This window comes from Copadichromis virginalis, linkage group LG3 (genome assembly GCF_057382275.1).
Source record: "Copadichromis virginalis isolate Kocher_CV1m ecotype Utaka linkage group LG3, C_Virginalis_male_GT1.1, whole genome shotgun sequence".
NCBI lineage: Eukaryota > Metazoa > Chordata > Actinopteri > Cichliformes > Cichlidae > Copadichromis > Copadichromis virginalis.
Genome location: NC_140620.1, coordinates 58,511,206 through 58,529,175, shown reverse-complemented (window position 1 = coordinate 58,529,175; position 17,970 = coordinate 58,511,206). Strand labels below are relative to the sequence as shown.

The 17,970-nt window shown below is 57.0% G+C and overlaps 7 non-coding genes and 5 pseudogenes across 7 annotated transcripts; all 12 read right to left on the bottom strand.

Moving 5' to 3' along the window:
- Positions 1–249: 249 nt before the first annotated feature.
- LOC146715895 (5S ribosomal RNA) lies at positions 250–368 on the bottom strand (annotated as a pseudogene).
- A 585-nt stretch (positions 369–953) lies between these two features.
- Positions 954–1,072, bottom strand: LOC146715894 (5S ribosomal RNA). Its single transcript, XR_014919873.1, has one exon. It is a non-coding gene; the product is annotated as a 5S ribosomal RNA (ribosomal RNA).
- A 1,453-nt stretch (positions 1,073–2,525) lies between these two features.
- Positions 2,526–2,644, bottom strand: LOC146715893 (5S ribosomal RNA). Its single transcript, XR_014919615.1, has one exon. It is a non-coding gene; the product is annotated as a 5S ribosomal RNA (ribosomal RNA).
- A 1,652-nt stretch (positions 2,645–4,296) lies between these two features.
- LOC146715892 (5S ribosomal RNA) lies at positions 4,297–4,415 on the bottom strand. Its single transcript, XR_014919614.1, has one exon. It is a non-coding gene; the product is annotated as a 5S ribosomal RNA (ribosomal RNA).
- Positions 4,416–5,550: 1,135 nt separating this feature from the next.
- Positions 5,551–5,669, bottom strand: LOC146715891 (5S ribosomal RNA). Its single transcript, XR_014919825.1, has one exon. It is a non-coding gene; the product is annotated as a 5S ribosomal RNA (ribosomal RNA).
- Positions 5,670–7,431: 1,762 nt separating this feature from the next.
- LOC146715890 (5S ribosomal RNA) lies at positions 7,432–7,550 on the bottom strand. Its single transcript, XR_014919613.1, has one exon. It is a non-coding gene; the product is annotated as a 5S ribosomal RNA (ribosomal RNA).
- Positions 7,551–9,093: 1,543 nt separating this feature from the next.
- LOC146715889 (5S ribosomal RNA) lies at positions 9,094–9,212 on the bottom strand (annotated as a pseudogene).
- Positions 9,213–10,588: 1,376 nt separating this feature from the next.
- Positions 10,589–10,707, bottom strand: LOC146715888 (5S ribosomal RNA; annotated as a pseudogene).
- A 623-nt stretch (positions 10,708–11,330) lies between these two features.
- Positions 11,331–11,449, bottom strand: LOC146715887 (5S ribosomal RNA). The gene has a single exon (XR_014919384.1). It is a non-coding gene; the product is annotated as a 5S ribosomal RNA (ribosomal RNA).
- Positions 11,450–12,391: 942 nt separating this feature from the next.
- On the bottom strand, positions 12,392–12,510 carry LOC146715886 (5S ribosomal RNA). Its single transcript, XR_014919907.1, has one exon. It is a non-coding gene; the product is annotated as a 5S ribosomal RNA (ribosomal RNA).
- Positions 12,511–13,131: 621 nt separating this feature from the next.
- Positions 13,132–13,250, bottom strand: LOC146715885 (5S ribosomal RNA; annotated as a pseudogene).
- A 2,105-nt stretch (positions 13,251–15,355) lies between these two features.
- Positions 15,356–15,474, bottom strand: LOC146715884 (5S ribosomal RNA; annotated as a pseudogene).
- Between the last annotated feature and the right edge of the window lie 2,496 nt (positions 15,475–17,970).

Below are 17,970 nucleotides of genomic sequence, written 5' to 3'. Positions count from 1 at the left end.
AGCAACTAAGGCCCTGGTGTGGTGTAAGTGGCCTCAGTCAGCAGCCACAGGCCCTGATGTGGTGTAAGTGGCCCCAGCCGGTCACTCAGGCCCTGGTGTGGTGTAGGTGGCATCAGCTAGCAGCACAAGACATTGGAAAACAGCCAAAAGTAATGTCGTTAATGTGCCCTCATTAATGGGCAGCTGCTTTTGGTCTTTTAATACACCCCTTCTCTGGATCAAAAGCGGTTCAATGACATGAAAATGAAAGGCTTACAGCACTAGGTATTCCCAGGCATTCTCCCATCCAAGTACTAACCAAGCCCAGCCCTGCTCAGCTTCCGAGATCAGACGAGGTCGGGCGTGCTCAGGGTGGTATGGCCGTAAGCTGCTGGCCCCAGCACAATGTCTCAATTTATGGATTCAGGTGATTAGGTGGCAAGTACCTGAAGTTACGAAGACAATCCTATAACCCTACCTTCATGTTTGCATAATACCCTAACCCAAAGGCTCAGTTTAGCATTTATCCAACAGCACAGGCCCTGGATTGTTGAAGATGGCCTCAGGAACCAGCACAGGGCCTGGTGTGTTGTACATGGCCTCGGCCAGAAGCGCAGGGCCTGGTGTGATGTGAGTGGCCTGAGCAAGAGCCACAGGCCCTGGTGTGGTGTAAGTGGCCTCAGCCAGCAGCCACAGGCCCTGGTTTGGTGTAAGTCGCCACAGCCAGAACCCACAGGCCCTGGTGTGGTGTAACTGGCCTCAGCCAGAGCCACAGCCCCTGATGTGGTGTAAGTGGCCCCAGCCGGTCACTCAGGCCCTGGTGTGGTGTAGGTGGCATCAGCTAGCAGCACAAGACATTGGAAAAGAGCCAAAAGCAATGTGATTAATGTGCCCTTATTAATGGGCAGCTGCTTTTGGTCTTTTAATACACCCCTTCTCTGGATCAAAAGCGGTTCAATGACATGAAAATGAAAGGCTTACAGCACCGGGTATTCCCAGGCAGTCTCCCATCCAAGTACTAACCAAGCCCAGCCCTGCTTAGCTTCCGAGATCAGACGAGGTCGGGCGTGCTCAGGGTGGTATGGCCATAAGCTGCTGGGCCCAGCACAATGTCTCAATTTATGGATTCAAGTGATTAGGTGGCAAGTACCTGAAGTTACGAAGACAATCCTATAACCATACCTGCATGTTTGCATAATACCCTAACCCAAAGGCTCAGTTTGGCATTTATCCAACAGCACAGGCCCTGGATTGTTGAAGATGGCCTCAGGAACCAGCACAGGGCCTGGTGTGTTGTACATGGCCACAGCAAGGAGCACAGGGCCTGGTTTGGTGAAGATGGCCTCGGCCAGAAGCGCAGGGCCTGGTGTGATGTGAGTGGCCTGAGCAAGAGCCACAGGCCTTGGTGTGGTGTAAGTGGCCTCAGCCAGCAGCCACAGGCCCTGGTGTGGTGTAAGTCGCCTCAGCCAGAAGCCACAGGCACTGGTGTGGTGTAAGTGGCCTCAGCCAGCAGCCACAGGCCCTGGTGTGGTGTAGGTGGCCTCAGCCAGCAGCCACAGGCCCTGGTGTGGTGTAGGTGGCCTCAGCCAGCAGCCACAGGCCCTGGTGTGGTGTAAGTGGCCTCAGCCAGCAGCCACAGGCCCTGGTGTGGTGTAAGTGGCCTGAGCAAGAGCCACAGGCCCTGGTGTGGTGTAAGTGGCCTGAGCAAGAGCCACAGACCCTGGTGTGGTGTAATTGGCCTCAATAGCAACTAATGCCCTGGTGTGGTGTAGGTGGCCTCAGCCAGCAGCCACAGGCCCTGGTGTGGTGTAAGTGGCCTCAGCCAGCAGACACAGGCCCTGGTGTGGTGTAAGTGGCCTCAGCCAGCAGCAAAAGGGCCCTGGTGTGGTGTAAGTGGCCTCAGCCAGCAGCCACAGGCCCTGGTGTGGTGTAGGTGGCCTCAGCCAGCAGCCACAGGCCCTTGTGTGGTGTAATTGGCCTCAATAGCAACTAAGGCCCTGGTGTGGTGTAGGTGGCCTAAGCCAGCAGCCACAGGCCCTGGTGTGGTGTAAGTGGCCTCAGCCAGTGCCACAGGCCCTGGTGTGGTGTAAGTGGCCTGAGCAAGAGCCACAGACCCTGGTGTGGTGTAATTGGCCTCAATAGCAACTAAGGCCCTGGTGTGGTGTAGGTGGCCTCAGCCAGCAGCCACAGGCCCTGGTGTGGTGTAAGTGGCCTCAATAGCAACTAAGGCCCTGGTGTGGTGTAAGTGGCTTCAGCCAGCAGCCACAGGCTCTGGTGTGGTGTAACTGGCCTCAGCCAGCAGCCACAGGCCCTGGTGTGGTGTAAGTGGCCTCAGCCAGAGCCACAGGCCCTGATGTGGTGTAAGTGGCCCCAGCCGGTCACTCAGGCCCTGGTGTGGTGTAGGTGACATCAGCTAGCAGCACAAGACATTGGAAAACAGCCAAAAGCAGTGTCGTTAATGTGCCCTCATTAATGGGCAGCTGCTTTTGGTCTTTTAATACACCCCTTCTCTGGATCAAAAGCAGTTCAATGACATGAAAATGAAAGGCTTACAGCACCAGGTATTCCCAGGCAGTCTCCCATCCAAGTACTAACCAAGCCCAGCCCTGCTTAGCTTCCGAGATCAGACGAGGTCGGGCGTGCTCAGGGTGGTATGGCCGTAAGCTGCTGGCTCCAGCACAATGTCTCAATTTATGGATTCAAGTGATTAGGTGGCAAGTACCTGAAGTTACGAAGACAATCCTATAACCATACCTGCATGTTTGCATAATACCCTAACCCAAAGGCTCAGTTTGGCATTTATCCAACAGCACAGGCCCTGGATTGTTGAAGATGGCCTCAGGAACCAGCACAGGGCCTGGTGTGTTGTACATGGCCACAGCAAGCAGCACAGGGCCTGGTTTGGTGAAGATGGCCTCGGCCAGAAGCGCAGGGCCTGGTGTGATGTGAGTGGCCTGAGCAAGAGCCACAGGCCTTGGTGTGGTGTAAGTGGCCTCAGCCAGCAGCCACAGGCCCTGGTGTGGTGTAAGTCGCCTCAGCCAGAAGCCACAGGCACTGGTGTGGTGTAAGTGGCCTCAGCCAGCAGCAAAAGGGCCCTGGTGTGGTGTAAGTGGCCTCAGCCAGCAGCCACAGGCCCTGGTGTGGTGTAGGTGGCCTCAGCCAGCAGCCACAGGCCCTGGTGTGGTGTAAGTGGCCTCAGCCAGCAGCCACAGGCCCTGGTGTGGTGTAAGTGGCCTCAGCCAGCAGCCACAGGCCCTGGTGTGGTGTAAGTGGCCTCAGCCAGTGCCACAGGCCCTGGTGTGGTGTAAGTGGCCTGAGCAAGAGCCACAGACCCTGGTGTGGTGTAATTGGCCTCAGCCAGCAGCCACAGGCCCTGGTGTGGTGTAAGTCGCCTCAGACAGAAGCCACAAGCACTGGTGTGGTGTAAGTTGCCTCAGCCAGCAGCAAAAGGGCCCTGGTGTGGTATAAGTCGCCTCAGCCAGCAGCCACAGGCCCTGGTGTGGTGTAGGTGGCCTCAGCCACCAGCCACAGGCCCTGGTGTGGTGTAAGTGGCCTCAGCCAGCAGCCACAGGCCCTGGTGTGGTGTAAGTGGCCTCAGCCAGCAGCCACAGGCCCTGGTGTGGTGTAAGTGGCCTCAGCCAGTGCCACAGGCCCTGGTGTGGTGTAAGTGGCCTGAGCAAGAGCCACAGGCCCTGGTGTGGTGTAAGTGGCCTGAGCAAGAGCCACAGACCCTGGTGTGGTGTAATTGGCCTCAATAGCAACTAATGCCCTGGTTTGGTGTAGGTGGCCTCAGCCAGCAGCCACAGGCCCTGGTGTGGTGTAAGTGGCCTGAGCAAGAGCCACAGGCCCTGGTGTGGTGTAAGTGGCCTGAGCAAGAGCCACAGACCCTGGTGTGGTGTAATTGGCCTCAATAGCAACTAATGCCCTGGTGTGGTGTAGGTGGCCTCAGCCAGCAGCCACAGGCCCTGGTGTGGTGAAAGTGGCCTCAGCCAGAGCCACAGGCCCTGATGTGGTGTAAGTGGCCTCAGCCAGCAGCCACAGGCCCTGGTGTGGTGTAAGTGGCCTCAGCCAGTGCCACAGGCCCTGGTGTGGTGTAAGTGGCCTGAGCAAGCGCCAAAGACCCTGGTGTGGTGTAATTGGCCTCAATAGCAACTAAGGCCCTGGTGTGGTGTAGGTGGCATCAGCTAGCAGCACAAGACATTGGAAAAGAGCCAAAAGCAGTGTCGTTAATGTGCCCTCATTAATGGGCAGCTGCTTTTGGTCTTTTAATACACCCCTTCTCTGGATCAAAAGCGGTTCAATGACATGAAAATCAAAGGCTTACAGCACCAGGTATTCCCAGGCAGTCTCCCATCCAAGTACTAACCAAGCCCAGCCCTGCTTAGCTTCCGAGATCAGACGAGGTCGGGCGTGCTCAGGGTGGTATGGCCGTAAGCTGCTGGCTCCAGCACAATGTCTCAATTTATGGATTCAAGTGATTAGGTGGCAAGTACCTGAAGTTACGAAGACAATGCTATAACCATACCTGCATGTTTGCATAATACCCTAACCCAAAGGCTCAGTTTGGCATTTATCCAACAGCACAGGCCCTGGATTGTTGAAGATGGCCTCAGGAACCAGCACAGGGCCTGGTGTGTTGTACATGGCCACAGCAAGGAGCACAGGGCCTGGTTTGGTGAAGATGGCCTCGGCCAGAAGCGCAGGGCCTGGTGTGATGTGAGTGGCCTGAGCAAGAGCCACAGGCCTTGGTGTGGTGTAAGTGGCCTCAGCCAGCAGCCACAGGCCCTGGTGTGGTGTAAGTCGCCTCAGCCAGAAGCCACAGGCACTGGTGTGGTGTAAGTGGCCTCAGCCAGCAGCCACAGGCCCTGGTGTGGTGTAGGTGGCCTCAGCCAGCAGCCACAGGCCCTGGTGTGGTGTAGGTGGCCTCAGCCAGCAGCCACAGGCCCTGGTGTGGTGTAAGTGGCCTCAGCCAGCAGCCACAGGCCCTGGTGTGGTGTAAGTGGCCTGAGCAAGAGCCACAGGCCCTGGTGTGGTGTAAGTGGCCTGTGCAAGAGCCACAGACCCTGGTGTGGTGTAATTGGCCTCAATAGCAACTAATGCCCTGGTGTGGTGTAGGTGGCCTCAGCCAGCAGCCACAGGCCCTGGTGTGGTGTAAGTGGCCTCAGCCAGCAGCCACAGGCCCTGGTGTGGTGTAAGTGGCCTGAGCAAGTGCCACAGGCCTGGTGTGGTGTAAGTGGCCTGAGCAAGAGCCACAGACCCTGGTGTGGTGTAATTGGCCTCAATAGCAACTAAGGCCCTGGTGTGGTGTAGGTGGCCTCAGCCAGCAGCCACAGGCCCTGGTGTGGTGTAAGTGGCCTCAGCCAGAGCCACAGGCCCTGATGTGGTGTAGATGGCCCCAGCCGGTCACTCAGGCCCTGGTGTGGTGTAGGTGGCATCAGCTAGCAGCACAAGACATTGGAAAAGAGCCAAAAGCAATGTCGTTAATGTGCCCTCATTAGTGGGCAGCTGCTTTTGGTCTTTTAATACACCCCTTCTCTGGATCAAAAGCGGTTCAATGACATGAAAATCAAAGGCTTACAGCACCAGGTATTCCCAGGTAGTCTCCCATCCAAGTACTAACCAAGCCCAGCCCTGCTTAGCTTCCGAGATCAGACGAGGTCGGGCGTGCTCAGGGTGGTATGGCCATAAGCTGCTGGCCCCAGCACAATGACTCAATTTATGGATTCAAGTGATTAGGTGGCAAGTACCTGAAGTTACGAAGACAATCCTATAACCATACCTGCATGTTTGCATAATACCCTAACCCAAAGGCTCAGTTTAGCATTTATCCAACAGCACAGGCCCTGGATTGTTGAAGATGGCCTCAGGAACCAGCACAGGGCCTGGTGTGTTGTACATGGCCACAGCTAGCAGCACAGGGCCTGGTTTGGTGAAGATGGCCTCGGCCAGAAGAGCAGGGCCTGGTGTGATGTGAGTGGCCTGAGCAAGAGCCACATACCCTGGTGTGGTGTAATTGGCCTCAATAGCAACTAAGGCCCTGGTGTGGTGTAGGTGGCCTCAGCCAGCAGCCACAGGCCCTGGTGTGGTGTAAGTGGCCTCAATAGCAACTAAGGCCCTGGTGTGGTGTAAGTGGCCTGAGCAAGAGCCACATACCCTGGTGTGGTGTAATTGGCCTCAATAGCAACTAAGGCCCTGGTGTGGTGTAGGTGGCCTCAGCCAGCAGCCACAGGCCCTGGTGTGGTGTAAGTGGCCCCAGCCGGTCACTCAGGCCCTGGTGTGTTTTACATGGCCACAGCAAGCAGCACAGGGCCTGGTTTGGTGAAGATGGCCTCAGCAAGCAGCCACAGGCCCTGGTTTGGTGTAAGTGGCCTCAGCCAGCAGCCACAGGCCCTGGTGTGGTGTAAGTGGCCTCAGCCAGCAGCCACAGGCCCTGGTGTGGTCTAAGTGGCCTCAGCCAGTGCCACAGGCCCTGGTGTGGTGTAAGTGGCCTGAGTAAGAGCCACAGGCCCTGGTGTGGTGTAAGTGGCCTCAGCCAGCAGCCACAGGCCCTGGTGTGGTGTAAGTGGCCTGAGCAAGTGCCACAGGCCCTGGTGTGGTGTAAGTGGCCTAAGCCAGAACCACAGGCCCTGGTGTGGTGTAAGTGGCCTGAGCAAGAGCCACAGGCCCTGGTGTGGTGTAATTGGCCTCAATAGCAACTAAGGCCCTGGTGTGGTGTAAGTGGCCTGAGCAAGAGCCACATACCCTGGTGTGGTGTAATTGGCCTCAATAGCAACTAAGGCCCTGGTGTGGTGTAGGTGGCCTCAGCCAGCAGCCACAGGCCCTGGTGTGGTGTAAGTGGCCTCAGCCAGAAGCCACATGCACTGGTGTGGTGTAAGTGGCCTCAGCCAGCAGCAAAAGGGCCCTGGTGTGGTGTAAGTGGCCTCAGCCAGCAGCCACAGGCCCTGGTGTGGTGTAGGTGGCCTCAGCCAGCAGCCACAGGCCCTGGTGTGGTGTAAGTGGCCTCAATAGCAACTAAGGCCCTGGTGTGGTGTAAGTGGCCTCAGCCAGCAGCCACAGGCCCTGGTGTGGTGTAGGTGGCCTCAGCCAGCAGCCACAGGCCCTGGTGTGGTGTAAGTGGCCTCAATAGCAACTAAGGCCCTGGTGTGGTGTAAGTGGCTTCAGCCAGCAGCCACAGGCTCTGGTGTGGTGTAACTGGCCTCAGCCAGCAGCCACAGGCCCTGGTGTGGTGTAAGTGGCCTCAGCCAGAGCCACAGGCCCTGATGTGGTGTAAGTGGCCCCAGCCGGTCACTCAGGCCCTGGTGTGGTGTAGGTGGCATCAGCTAGCAGCACAAGACATTGGAAAAGAGCCAAAAGCAGTGTCGTTAATGTGCCCTCATTAATGGGCAGCTGCTTTTGGTCTTTTAATACACCCCTTCTCTGGATCAAAAGCGGTTCAATGACATGAAAATGAAAGGCTTACAGCACCAGGTATTCCCAGGCAGTCTCCCATCCAAGTACTAACCAAGCCCAGCCCTGCTTAGCTTCCGAGATCAGACGAGGTCGGGCGTGCTCAGGGTGGTATGGCCGTAAGCTGCTGGCTCCAGCACAATGTCTCAATTTATGGATTCAAGTGATTAGGTGGCAAGTACCTGAAGTTACGAAGACAATGCTATAACCATACCTGCATGTTTGCATAATACCCTAACCCAAAGGCTCAGTTTGGCATTTATCCAACAGCACAGGCCCTGGATTGTTGAAGATGGCCTCAGGAACCAGCACAGGGCCTGGTGTGTTGTACATGGCCACAGCAAGGAGCACAGGGCCTGGTTTGGTGAAGATGGCCTCGGCCAGAAGCACAGGGCCTGGTGTGATATGAGTGGCCTGAGCAAGAGCCACAGGCCCTGGTGTGTTGTAAGTGGCCTCAGCCAGCAGCCACAGGCCCTGGTGTGGTGTAGGTGGCCTCAGCCAGCAGCCACAGGCCCTTGTGTGGTGTAAGTGGCCTCAGCCAGCAGCCACAGGCCCTGGTGTGGTGTAAGTGGCCTCAGCCAGTGCCACAGGCCCTGGTGTGGTGTAATTGGCCTCAATAGCAACTAAGGCCCTGGTGTGGTGTAAGTGGCCTGAGCAAGAGCCACATACCCTGGTGTGGTGTAATTGGCCTCAATAGCAACTAAGGCCCTGGTGTGGTGTAGGTGGCCTCAGCCAGCAGCCACAGGCCCTGGTGTGGTGTAAGTGGCCTCAGCCAGAGCAACAGGCCCTGATGTGGTGTAAGTGGCCCCAGCCGGTCACTCAGGCCCTGGTGTGGTGTAGGTGGCATCAGCTAGCAGCACAAGACAATGGAAAACAGCCAAAAGCAATGTCGTTAATGTGCCCTCATTAATGGGGAGCTGCTTCTGGTCTTTTAATACACCCCTTCTCTGGATCAAAAGCGGTTCAATGACATGAAAATGAAAGGCTTACAGCACCAGGCCCTGGATTGTTGAAGATGGCGTCAGGAACCAGCACAGGGCCTGGTGTGTTGTACATGGCCACAGCAAGCAGCACAGGGCCTGGTTTGGTGAAGATGGCCTCGGCCAGAAGCACAGGGCCTGGTGTGATATGAGTGGCCTGAGCAAGAGCCACAGGCCCTGGTGTGTTGTAAGTGGCCTCAGCCAGCAGCCACAGGCCCTGGTGTGGTGTAGGTGGCCTCAGCCAGCAGCCACAGGCCCTTGTGTGGTGTAATTGGCCTCAATAGCAACTAAGGCCCTGGTGTGGTGTAGGTGGCCTCAGCCAGCAGCCACAGGCCCTGGTGTGGTGTAAGTGGCCTCAGCCAGTGCCACAGGCCCTGGTGTGGTGTAAGTGGCCTGAGCAAGAGCCACAGACCCTGGTGTGGTGTAATTGGCCTCAATAGCAACTAAGGCCCTGGTGTGGTGTAGGTGGCCTCAGCCAGCAGCCACAGGCCCTGGTGTGGTGTAAGTGGCCTCAGCCAGCAGCCACAGGCCCTGGTGTGGTGTAAGTGGCATCAGCTAGCAGCACAAGACATTGGAAAACAGCCAAAAGCAATGTCGTTAATGTGCCCTCATTAATGGGGAGCTGCTTTTGGTCTTTTAATACACCCCTTCTCTGGATCAAAAGCGGTTCAATGACATGAAAATCAAAGGCTTACAGCACCAGGTATTCCCAGGCAGTCTCCCATCCAAGTACTAACCAAGCCCAGCCCTGTTTAGCTTCCGAGATCAGACGAGGTCAGGCGTGCTCAGGGTGGTATGGCCGTAAGCTGCTGGCTCCAGCACAATGTCTCAATTTATGGATTCAAGTGATTAGGTGGCAAGTACCTGAAGTTACGAAGACAATGCTATAACCATACCTGCATGTTTGCATAATACCCTAACCCAAAGGCTCAGTTTGGCATTTATCCAACAGCACAGGCCCTGGATTGTTGAAGATGGCCTCAGGAACCAGCACAGGGCCTGGTGTGTTGTACATGGCCACAGCAAGGAGCACAGGGCCTGGTTTGGTGAAGATGGCCTCGGCCAGAAGCGCAGGGCCTGGCGTGATATGAGAGGCCTGAGCAAGAGCCACAGGCCCTGGTGTGATGTGAGTGGCCTGAGCAAGAGCCACAGGCCCTGGTGTGGTGTAAGTGGCCTCAGCCAGCAGCCACAGGCCCTGGTGTGGTGTAAGTCGCCTCAGCCAGAAGCCACAGGCACTGGTGTGGTGTAAGTGGCCTCAGCCAGCAGCCACAGGCCCTGGTGTGGTGTAGGTGGCCTCAGCCAGCAGCCACAGGCCCTGGTGTGGTGTAGGTGGCCTCAGCCAGCAGCCACAGGCCCTGGTGTGGTGTAAGTGGCCTCAGCCAGCAGCCACAGGCCCTGGTGTGGTGTAAGTGGCCTGAGCAAGAGCCACAGGCCCTGGTGTGTTGTAAGTGGCCTGAGCAAGAGCCACAGACCCTGGTGTGGTGTAATTGGCCTCAATAGCAAATAATGCCCTGGTGTGGTGTAGGTGGCCTCAGCCAGCAGCCACAGGCCCTGGTGTGGTGTAAGTGGCCTCAGCCAGCAGCCACAGGCCCTGGTGTGGTGTAAGTCGCCTCAGCCAGAAGTCACAGGCACTGGTGTGGTGTAAGTGGCCTCAGCCAGCAGCAAAAGGGCCCTGGTGTGGTGTAAGTGGCCTCAGCCAGCAGCCACAGGCCCTGGTGTGGTGTAGGTGGCCTCAGCCAGCAGCCACAGGCCCTTGTGTGGTGTAATTGGCCTCAATAGCAACTAAGGCCCTGGTGTGGTGTAGGTGGCCTAAGCCAGCAGCCACAGGCCCTGGTGTGGTGTAAGTGGCCTCAGCCAGTGCCACAGACCCTGGTGTGGTGTAATTGGCCTCAATAGCAACTAAGGCCCTGGTGTGGTGTAGGTGGCCTCAGCCAGCAGCCACAGGCCCTGGTGTGGTGTAAGTGGCCTCAGCCAGCAGCCACAGGCCCTGGTGTGGTGTAAGTGGCCCCAGCCGGTCCCTCAGGCCCTTGTGTGGTGTAGGTTGCATCAGCTAGCAGCACAAGACATTGGAAAAGAGCCAAAAGCAATGTCGTTAATGTGCCCTCATTAATGGGCAGATGCTTTTGGTCTTTTAATACACCCCTTCTCTGGATCAAAAGCGGTTCAATGACATGAAAATGAAAGGCTTACAGTACCAGGTATTCCCAGGCAGTCTCCCATCCAAGTACTAACCAAGCACAGCCCTGCTTAGCTTCCGAGATCAGACGAGGTCAGGCGTGCTCAGGGTGGTATGGCCGTAAGCTGATGGCCCCAGCACAATGTCTCAATTTATGGATTCAAGTGATTAGGTGGCAAGTACCTGAAGTTACGAAGACAATCCTATAACCATACCTGCATGTTTGCATAATACCCTAACCCAAAGGCTCAGTTTGGCATTTATCCAACAGCACAGGCCCTGGATTGTTGAAGATGGCCTCTGGAACCAGCACAGGGCCTGGTGTGTTGTACATGGCCACAGCAAGCAGCACAGGGCCTGGTTTGGTGAAGATGGCCTCGGCCAGAAGCGCAGGGCCTGGCGTGATATGAGTGGCCTGAGCAAGAGCCACAGGCCCTGGTGTGGTGTGAGTGGCCTGAGCAAGAGCCACAGGCCCTTGTGTGGTGTAATTGGCCTCAATAGCAACTAAGGCCCTGGTGTGGTGTAGGTGGCCTCAGCCAGCAGCCACAGGCCCTGGTGTGGTGTAAGTGGCCTCAGCCAGCAGCCACAGGCCCTGGTGTGGTGTAAGTGGCATCAGCTAGCAGCACAAGACATTGGAAAACAGCCAAAAGCAATGTCGTTAATGTGCCCTCATTAATGGGCAGCTGCTTTTGGTCTTTTAATACACCCCTTCTCTGGATCAAAAGCGGTTCAATGACATGAAAATGAAAGGCTTACAGCACCAGGTATTCCTAGGCAGTCTCCCATCCAAGTACTAACCAAGCCCAGCCCTGCTTAGCTTCCGAGATCAGACGAGGTCGGGCGTGCTCAGGGTGGTATGGCCGTAAGCTGCTAGCCCCAGCACAATGTCTCAATTTATGGATTCAAGTGATTAGGTGTCAAGTACCTGAAGTTACGAAGACAATCCTATAACCATACCTGCATGTTTGCATAATACCCTAACCCAAAGGCTCAGTTTGGCATTTATCCAACAGCACAGGCCCTGGATTGTTGAAGATGGCCTCAAGAACCAGCACAGGACCTGGTGTGTTTTACATGGCCACAGCAAGCAGCACAGGGCCTGGTTTGGTGAAGATGGCCTCAGCAAGCAGCCACAGGCCCTGGTTTGGTGTAAGTGGCCTCAGCCAGCAGCCACAGGCCCTGGTGTGGTGTAAGTGGCCTCAGCCAGCAGCCACAGGCACTGGTGTAGTCTAAGTGGCCTCAGCCAGTGCCGCAGGCCCTGGTGTGGTGTAAGTGGCCTGAGTAAGAGCCACAGGCCCTGGTGTGGTGTAAGTGGCCTCAGCCAGCAGCCACAGGCCCTGGTGTGGTGTAAGTGGCCTGAGCAAGTGCCACAGGCCCTGGTGTGGTGTAAGTGGCCTAAGCCAGAGCCACAGGCCCTGGTGTGGTGTAAGTGGCCTGAGCAAGAGCCACAGGGCCTGGTTTGGTGAAGATGGCCTCGGCCAGAAGCGCAGGGCCTGGTGTGATGTGAGTGGCCTGAGCAAGAGCCACAGGCCCTGGTGTGGTGTAAGTGGCCTCAGCCAGCAGCCACAGTCCCTGGTGTGGTGTAAGTCGCCTCAGCCAGAAGCCACAGGCACTGGTGTGGTGTAAGTGGCCTCAGCCAGCAGCAAAAGGGCCCTGGTGTGGTGTAGGTTGCATCAGCTAGCAGCACAAGACATTGGAAAAGAGCCAAAAGCAATGTCGTTAATGTGCCCTCATTAATGGGCAGATGCTTTTGGTCTTTTAATACACCCCTTCTCTGGATCAAAAGCGGTTCAATGACATGAAAATGAAAGGCTTACAGCACCAGGTATTCCCAGGCAGTCTCCCATCCAAGTACTAACCAAGCCCAGCCCTGCTTAGCTTCCGAGATCAGACGAGGTCAGGCGTGCTCAGGGTGGTATGGCCGTAAGCTGATGGCCCCAGCACAATGTCTCAATTTATGGATTCAAGTGATTAGGTGGCAAGTACCTGAAGTTACGAAGACAATCCTATAACCATACCTGCATGTTTGCATAATACCCTAACCCAAAGGCTCAGTTTGGCATTTATCCAACAGCACAGGCCCTGGATTGTTGAAGATGGCCTCTGGAACCAGCACAGGACCTGGTGTGTTGTACATGGCCACAGCAAGCAGCACAGGGCCTGGTTTGGTGAAGATGGCCTCGGCCAGAAGCGCAGGGCCTGGCGTGATATGAGTGGCCTGAGCAAGAGCCACAGGCCCTGGTGTGGTGTGAGTGGCCTGAGCAAGAGCCACAGGCCCTGGTGTGGTGTAAGTGGCCTGAGCAAGAGCCACAGGCCCTGGTGTGGTGTAATTGGCCTCAATAGCAACTAAGGCCCTGGTTTGGTGTATGTGGCCTCAGCCAGCAAATAAGGCCGTGGTGTGGTGTAGGTGGCATCAGCTAGCAGCACAAGACATTGGAAAACAGCCAAAAGCAATGTCGTTAATGTGCCCTCATTAATGGGCAGCTGCTTTTGCTCTTTTAATACACCCCTTCTCTGGATCAAAAGCGGTTCAATGACATGAAAATGAAAGGCTTACAGCACCAGGTATTCCCAGGCAGTCTCCCATCCAAGTACTAACCAAGCCCAGCCCTGCTTAGCTTCCGAGATCAGTCGAGGTCGGGGGTGCTCAGGGTGGTATGGCCGTAAGCTGCTGGCCCCAGCACAATGTCTCAATTTATGGATTCAAGTGATTAGGTGGCAAGTACCTGAAGTTACGAAGACAATCCTATAACCATACCTGCATGTTTGCATAATACCCTAACCCAAAGGCTCAGTTTGGCATTTATCCAACAGCACAGGCCCTGGATTGTTGAAGATGGCCTCAGGAACCAGCACAGGGCCTGGTGTGTTGTACATGGCCACAGCAAGGAGCACAGGGCCTGGTTTGGTGAAGATGGCCTCGGCCAGAAGCGCAGGGCCTGGTGTGATGTGAGTGGCCTGAGCAAGAGCCACAGGCCTTGGTGTGGTGTAAGTGGCCTCAGCCAGCAGCCACAGGCACTGGTGTGGTGTAAGTCGCCTCAGCCAGAAGCCACAGGCACTGGTGTGGTGTAAGTGGCCTCAGCCAGCAGCCACAGGCCCTGGTGTGGTGTAGGTGGCCTCAGCCAGCAGCCACAGGCCCTGGTGTGGTGTAAGTGGCCTCAGCCAGCAGCCACAGGCCCTGGTGTGGTGTAAGTGGCCTCAGCCAGCAGCCACAGGCCCTGGTGTGGTGTAAGTGGCCTCAGCCAGTGCCACAGGCCCTGGTGTGGTGTAAGTGGCCTGAGCAAGAGCCACAGACCCTGGTGTGGTGTAATTGGCCTCAGCCAGCAGCCACAGGCCCTGGTGTGGTGTAAGTCGCCTCAGACAGAAGCCACAGGCCCTGGTGTGGTGTAGGTGGCCTCAGCCACCAGCCACAGGCCCTGGTGTGGTGTAAGTGGCCTCAGCCAGCAGCCACAGGCCCTGGTGTGGTGTAAGTGGCCTCAGCCAGCAGCCACAGGCCATGGTGTGGTGTAAGTGGCCTCAGCCAGTGCCACAGGCCCTGGTGTGGTGTAAGTGGCCTGAGCAAGAGCCACAGGCCCTGGTGTGGTGTAAGTGGCCTGAGCAAGAGCCACAGACCCTGGTGTGGTGTAATTGGCCTGAATAGCAAATAAGGCCCTGGTGTGGTGTAAGTGGAATCAGCCAGCAGCCACAGGCCCTGGTGTGGTTTAAGTGGCCTGAGCCAGAGCCACAGGCCCTGGTGTGGTGTAACTGGCCTGAATAGCAAATAAGGCCCTGGTGTGGTGTAAGTGGCCTCAGCCAGAGCCACAGGCCCTGGTGTGGTGTAAGTGGCCTCAATAGCAACTAAGGCCCTGGTGTGGTGTAAGTGGCCTCAGCCAACAGCCACAGGCCCTGGTATGGTGTAAGTGGCCTCAGCCAGCAGCCACAGGCCCTGGTGTGGTGTAAGTGGCCAGAAGCGCAGGGCCTGGTGTGATGTGAGTGGCCTGAGCAAGAGCCACAGACCCTGGTGTGGTGTAATTGGCCTCAATAGCAACTAAGGCCCTGGTGTGGTGTATGTGGCCTCAGCCAGCAGCCACAGGCCCTGGTGTGGTGTAACTGGCCTCAGCCAGCAGCCACAGGCCCTGGTGTGGTGTAAGTGGCCTCAGCCAGAGCCACAGGCCCTGATGTGGTGTAAGTCGCCTCAGCTAGCAGCACAGGGCCTGGTTTGGTGAAGATGGCCTCGGCCAGAAGCGCAGGGCCTGGTGTGATGTGAGTGGCCTGAGCAAGAGCCACAGGCCCTGGTGTGTTGTAAGTGGCCTCAGCCAGCAGCCACAGGCCCTGGTGTGGTGTAGGTGGCCTCAGCCAGCAGCCACAGGCCCTGGTGTGGTGTAAGTGGCCTCAGCCAGTGCCACAGGCCCTGGTGTGGTGTAATTGGCCTCAATAGCAACTAAGGCCCTGGTGTGGTGTAAGTGGCCTGAGCAAGAGCCACATACCCTGGTGTGGTGTAATTGGCCTCAATAGCAACTAAGGCCCTGGTGTGGTGTAGGTGGCCTCAGCCAGCAGCCACAGGCCCTGGTGTGGTGTAAGTGGCCTCAGCCAGAGCAACAGGCCCTGATGTGGTGTAAGTGGCCCAAGCCGGTCACTCAGGCCCTGGTGTGGTGTAGGTGGCATCAGCTAGCAGCACAAGACATTGGAAAACAGCCAAAAGCAATGTCGTTAATGTGCCCTCATTAATGGGGAGCTGCTTCTGGTCTTTTAATACACCCCTTCTCTGGATCAAAAGCGGTTCAATGACATGAAAGGCTTACAGCACCAGGTATTCCCAGGAAGTCTCCCATTCAAGTACTAAACAAGCCCAGCCCTGCTTAGCTTCCGAGATCAGACGAGGTCGGGCGTGCTCAGGGTGGTATGGCCGTAAGCTGCTGGCCCCAGCACAATGTCTCAATTTATGGATTCAAGTGATTAGGTGGCAAGTACCTGAAGTTACGAAGACAATCCTATAACCATACCTGCATGTTTGCATAATACCCTAACCAAAAGGCTCAGTTTGGCATTTATCCAACAGCACAGGCCCTGGATTGTTGAAGATGGCCTCAAGAACCAGCACAGGACCTGGTGTGTTTTACATGGCCACAGCAAGCAGCACAGGGCCTGGTTTGGTGAAGATGGCCTCAGCAAGCAGCCACAGGCCCTGGTTTGGTGTAAGTGGCCTCAGCTAGCAGCCACAGGCCCTGGTGTGGTGTGAGTGGCCTCAGCCAGCAGCCACAGGCCCTGGTGTGGTCTAAGTGGCCTCAGCCAGTGCCACAGGCCCTGGTGTGGTGTAAGTGGCCTGAGCAAGAGCCACAGGCCCTGGTGTGGTGTAGGTGGCCTCAGCCAGCAGCCACAGGCCCTGGTGTGGTGTAAGTGGCCTGAGCAAGTGCCACAGGCCCTGGTGTGGTGTAAGTGGCCTAAGCAAGAGCCACAGGCCCTGGTGTGGTGTAAGTGGCCTCAATAGCAAATAAGGCCCTGGTGTGGTGTAAGTGGCCTGAGCAAGAACCACAGGGCCTGGTTTGGTGAAGATGGCCTCGGCCAGAAGCGCAGGGCCTGGTGTGATGTGAGTGGCCTGAGCAAGAGCCACAGGCCCTGGTGTGGTGTAAGTGGCCTCAGCCAGCAGCCACAGGCCCTGGTGTGGTGTAATTGGCCTCAGCCAGAAGCCACAGGCACTGGTGTGGTGTAAGTGGCCTCAGCCAGCAGCAAAAGGGCCCTGGTGTGGTGTAGGTGGCCTCAGCCAGCAGCCACAGGCCCTGGTGTGGTGTAAGTGGCCTCAATAGCAACTAAGGCCCTGGTGTGGTGTAAGTGGCTTCAGCCAGCAGCCACAGGCCCTGGTGTGGTGTAAGTGGCCTCAGCCAGCAGCCACAGGCCCTGGTGTGGTGTAGGTGGCCTCAGCCAGCAGCCACAGGCCCTGGTGTGGTGTAAGTGGCCTCAATAGCAACTAAGGCCCTGGTGTGGTGTAAGTGGCTTCAGCCAGCAGCCACAGGCTCTGTTGTGGTGTAACTGGCCTCAGCCAGCAGCCACAGGCCCTGGTGTGGTGTAAGTGGCCACAGCCGGTCACTCAGGCCCTGGTGTGGTGTAAGTGGCCTCAGCCAGCAGCCACAGGCCCTGGTGTGGTGTAAGTGGCCTCAGCCAGTGCCACAGGCCCTGGTGTGGTGTAAGTGGCCTGAGCAAGAGCCACAGGCCCTGGTGTGGTGTAAGTGGCCTGAGCAAGAGCCACAGACCCTGGTGTGGTGTAATTGGCCTCAATAGCAACTAATGCCCTGGTGTGGTGTAGGTGGCCTCAGCCAGCAGCCACAGGCCCTGGTGTGGTGTAAGTGGCCTGAGCAAGAGCCACAGGCCCTGGTGTGGTGTAAGTGGCCTGAGCAAGAGCCACAGACCCTGGTGTGGTGTAAGTGGCCTCAATAGCAAATAAGGCCCTGGTGTGGTGTAAGTGGCCTGAGCAAGAACCACAGGGCCTGGTTTGGTGAAGATGGCCTCGGCCAGAAGCGCAGGGCCTGGTGTGATGTGAGTGGCCTGAGCAAGAGCCACAGGCCCTGGTGTGGTGTAAGTCGCCTCAGCCAGCAGCCACAGGCCCTGGTGTGGTGTAATTGGCCTCAGCCAGAAGCCACAGGCACTGGTGTGGTGTAAGTGGCCTCAGCCAGCAGCAAAAGGGCCCTGGTGTGGTGTAGGTGGCCTCAGCCAGCAGCCACAGGCCCTGGTGTGGTGTAAGTGGCCTCAATAGCAACTAAGGCCCTGGTGTGGTGTAAGTGGCTTCAGCCAGCAGCCACAGGCCCTGGTGTGGTGTAAGTGGCCTCAGCCAGCAGCCACAGGCCCTGGTGTGGTGTAGGTGGCCTCAGCCAGCAGCCACAGGCCCTGGTGTGGTGTAAGTGGCCTCAATAGCAACTAAGGCCCTGGTGTGGTGTAAGTGGCTTCAGCCAGCAGCCACAGGCCCTGGTGTGGTGTAAGTGGCCTGAGCAAGTGCCACAGGCCCTGGTGTGGTGTAAGTGGCCTCAATAGCAAATAAGGCCCTGGTGTGGTGTAAGTGGCCTGAGCAAGAACCACAGGGCCTGGTTTGGTGAAGATGGCCTCGGCCAGAAGCGCAGGGCCTGGTGTGATGTGAGTGGCCTGAGCAAGAGCCACAGGCCCTGGTGTGGTGTAAGTGGCCTCAGCCAGTGCCACAGGCCCTGGTGTGGTGTAATTGGCCTCAATAGCAACTAAGGCCCTGGTGTGGTGTAAGTGGCCTGAGCAAGAGCCACATACCCTGGTGTGGTGTAATTGGCCTCAATAGCAACTAAGGCCCTGGTGTGGTGTAGGTGGCCTCAGCCAGCAGCCACAGGCCCTGGTGTGGTGTAAGTGGCCTCAGCCAGAGCAACAGGCCCTGATGTGGTGTAAGTGGCCCCAGCC